Consider the following 4,234-nt stretch of genomic DNA (forward strand, 5'->3'; position numbering starts at 1 on the left):
GGCTCAGGCAAGTATCTCAGTGAGGTAGCATTTTTATTCACGATTGCAATGGCAGGCGTCCCACAAGCCACCTACCAGTTCCATAACACAGTTTATATAATTTTTTTTTCCTCTCGGTGACCAGGACCCTCCCCAGTTTCCCCATTGACTGGGTAATCCATGTTCACAATCTATCCAGTGCTTCACAGAAAATACACAGCTGCTGGCCTGTTACTAGTCAATTTTATTTTTTTCTTGACTGTTTTCCTCTTTGAGGTGGTAATGTTTCTTACACCGTGATTTCCACCCAATTGCTCTAAGGATTCTGGTTGTCTGCATTTTACAAGGTTGTCTGTTAAGCTTTCTTATCACTGCAAGCATATATCAATACCACCTTCCCTCCCTCTAAACGATGTAACTCTGTGCAAAAACATTTTTATTCCCACAACCTTGATCCCCTTACCCTAAAATCCTTATTCTCTTTAACCCTAACAACTCTAACCACAACCCTAACCCTTCATATCAACCCCCCGACGCTGATGACACTGACTAATGATCCAAACCCCAAACCCCAGGCAACCAACAAAGAAACAGACACAAAGCTGGAAACTACAAAAAAGGCAAAACCCTGGATACAGACCCCAAATCACAAACACGCTACCAAAATGCTACAGAAAAGCCCCAGACGCAGGCCCCAAGCACTACAGCTAGGCCCCAGAAGCTCTAGACACATCCCAAAGCCAAAATGCAATCCCCAAACACTACAGAAAAGCCCCCAAACACCAGACACAGGCTGCAGAAGTCTACAAGCAGGCCCCAGCCACACCCGGATGCAGACCCCAACTGTCCACAAGCAGCTCCCAACCCACCCCCCCCATGAACTGGACCCCCCCCCACCACCACCCAGATGCATGCCCCAGGCCCCAGGCCTCAGCCCCAGCCCCCACACCCCAGACTCAGGCCCCAAAGGTGTACAACCAGCTCCCAACTGCCCCCCTCAAAGGGAGGCCCCAAAGCTTGCCAGAGGACCCTAGAGCGTACAAGCAGCTCCCAACCCCCCCGGCACAGGCCCCAACCCCCCCCCAGACACAGGCCCCAAAGGTGTACAAGCAACTCCCCATCCTCCCCAGAGGCACGCCCCAAAGGTGTACAAACAGCCCCAACCCCCCAAGACCCAGACCCCTACAGCGTAGAAGCAGCTCCCAACCCCATGCCCCCAAGGCACATGCCCCAACCCCTCCCCCAAGGCAGGCCCTAACAGTGTACAAGCAGCTCCCACCCCCCCCCAGACGCAGGCCCCAAAGGTGTACAAGCAGGCCCCTACAGTATACAAGCAGCTCACAACCACCCCCCGAAAGGCAGGCCCCAACCCCCTCCAGATGCAAGTCCGAAAGGTTAAAACCAGCTCCAACCCCCCAACCCCCCCCGCCCCGCGCAGACGCAGGCCCCAAAGGTGTACAAGCAGTTCCCAACCCCTCCAAGGCAGGCCCCAAAAGTGTACAGGCAGGCCCCTACAGTGTAGAAACGCTCCAACCCCCCCGCCCTTCCACCTCGAGGGAGGCCCTCCCCCCCCAGTATACACGAAGCTCCCAACCCCCTCTCAGAGGAATGCCTAAAAAAGTATACAAGCAGCTCCTAACACCCCCCCCCCCCCCCAAAAGAGGCAGTCCCCAAAGGTGTACAAGCAGGCCCTCAAATCCCTTAGGTGTACAAGCAGGCCCTTCAAATCCCTTAGCCCCTGCGCCAGCTTTATTGGCGAGCAGCGAGGCTGGGGGGGGAGGGGGGCAAGACAGCCTTAAATAAAATACAAATATAAAAAGTGTTATAAATGGCTGTTATAAATCCAAATAGGATTACAATCAAAGTTTACAATTTATTAAACGAATAGAGGCAAGCAAGCAGCGCTGGGTGCGCCGGGAGTCTCTGCTCCCCCAGGACGCACACCTGTTACGTAAGGCGGCTGGTTTTGATGCTCCCAGGCTAATACATATTCATTACTACTTCGAGAAGAGGCAGGGTTATTAGAATTGGTTTCCGGAATCCGAAACCCCTCCCAGGGGCGCCTGCGTACCAGTCTCTGGTGGTCTCTCGGGGCTTGCTCGGGCTCAATGCTGGTTGTCTTCCTCTCAGGCTTTTGTCCTTCAATTGTCCTTCAGCTCCCCCTTCCTCCTCGTTTGGGAGCCTCTGCGCCGGATTTCAGAAACTCTAGCAGCATCCCCTGCAGTAGTCAGCACTTTTCCCTAAAAACCCCTTTGTTCTCTTATCACCTAGACCCGGGCCTCGATGTTAACCCTTCAAATCCCTTAGTGACACGAATTGCTGGACCATTCCTTACAAAAGGAAGGATAAAATATGTAGAGGAGCAATGGCACACGCGAAAGCCCAGCGCCGCGGGCAGAGGCAGCGAAGGTTGACGGCAGAACAGTGCTCGGTTTGAACACGGAGAGGGAAAGCGAGGGGAAGGTGGCCGAAGCCGGCCGCAGTCTCTGAGCTCTCCTCCTCCTGATTGTTTTCTCTCAAAGCCATTTCTGTCTGTGTGCGGGCACCCGGAGCCGGCAGAAGTCCCCGTGAAGTCCTTCGGCAGGACGGAGGGCTGCGTGGGCTCCAGTGAGAGAGGGAGTTAGGAGAATCTTATCAAGTAGAGATAGAGCGCTGACGGCCTTAAACTAGGATGCTACTTAGCGTCTTTGCTAACTATGGTGCATTGTGCCAATTAACTAAAGCAAGAAGCCTTGGGCCCCTTACCAAGGTCAGTCTCCTAATAAGAGAGTGAGCCTGTCTTAAGAAACTGGGAGAAACTGGTCCTGCAGGTGGACAAGAGCCAAGGAGCAACTGAGTCTGTGCAAAGACAAGAGGTCAACTAGCGGTGACGAGGAAGAGTCATCAATCTTCATGCCCACGACCTCCCGTGCTGCCCAGCGCTGAATAAACATACCTACTTTACAATCTCACTGATTGTGGAGTCCCTTTTCCGCAAGTCACTAGCAGCGGTTTCTTCCGCAGAGGTTTTCCCAGAGCCGCTTCAAAGCTTCCCTCGCGGAGCTGGGGCGTCGCAGGGGGTCGTCAAAGCACGCACGCGCACACACACACACACGCACACACACACACACAGGCGTTGTTGTCCAAACAGAAAGTATTTACAACAAATTCGACAAGCGGTTTTCCTCTGCCAGCAGCAAATGCCTGAGGGCCCCTACAGCTTCACAAATCATAGCACAAAGAGCCTAAAGTTCCTCTAAAATTTAGGGAAATGATTCAAAATAGATCTGCTAGGGGAAAACGATCACTGGCGGCAGGGTACACAATACACGCGAGTCTCAGCTCTCCTCCGCAGGGTCAGTGCCCACGCCCAAGTGCGACGCTGATGGCACCCGAACATTTGCTGTAGCAGGCAGCAGAGCCAGCAGCTCAGGGGAGCAATTTTAAAAACCAGGAGGTACTTAAACCAACCCTTAATTGACCCAGTTACTGCAGGAGAGTCCCGACTACTCGCCCTGGAGTCCTACTGTCACCAGCAAAAAGCACCAACCAAAGCTTGGGGGAACTTTGGTACAGCACAAGAGAAGGGAGTGGGGGTAGCGTAGCCGTATCGCAGAGCTGCTGCTTTTCACACCATTTTATCATCCCTGATAATTGAAAGTAAGGCCGGGTGGGCTGACCCCACCACCACCACTCCTGGCAGCATGTTTGGTCCACAACGCTAGAATAATTATTTTGCTCCCTCCCGCCCCTACAGCTTCATCATCTGAAAAGATTACAGTCAAAACAATGGCATACACAAATAAAAGTCAAGAGTTGACATAGTAACTCCGGGATTTGGGTATCAACTGTCCGAGAAATCAGAACACCCAGGCTTCACAATGTGCCCAACATCGAGCTGTGCCAAGGGGGGCGGAAGGAAGAAGCTTTCCGTTTAAGCCTTCAGAGCATCGCTCCGTCACTACGTCAATTCACAGCCACCACAGCGTGCCGATGGACATCTTTCTGTGCCAAAAGAAACAAGTGCTTTGTCCTCTTGATATCAAAGGTAGCCACCTATAGTTACGGAACCATGCACAAGACCTTAACTCTGACCAGCAGGAAAACTTAGGACAACTGAGTGCAGATCCTGCCAATTTCTACCAGTTCCAACTGTGCTTTAAGTCTCATTGCAAAGCCTCAGTTAGAAAAAGGATCACCTCAGGGTATCCAACAAGAAGAAGAGTTGTTTTCTTTTTTTTTTTCTTTTTTTTTTTTTTTTTAATATACCATAGGA

The sequence above is a fragment of the Anser anser genome (assembly GCF_964211835.1).
Source record: "Anser anser genome assembly, contig: HAP1_SCAFFOLD_73, whole genome shotgun sequence".
Taxonomy (NCBI): domain Eukaryota; kingdom Metazoa; phylum Chordata; class Aves; order Anseriformes; family Anatidae; genus Anser; species Anser anser.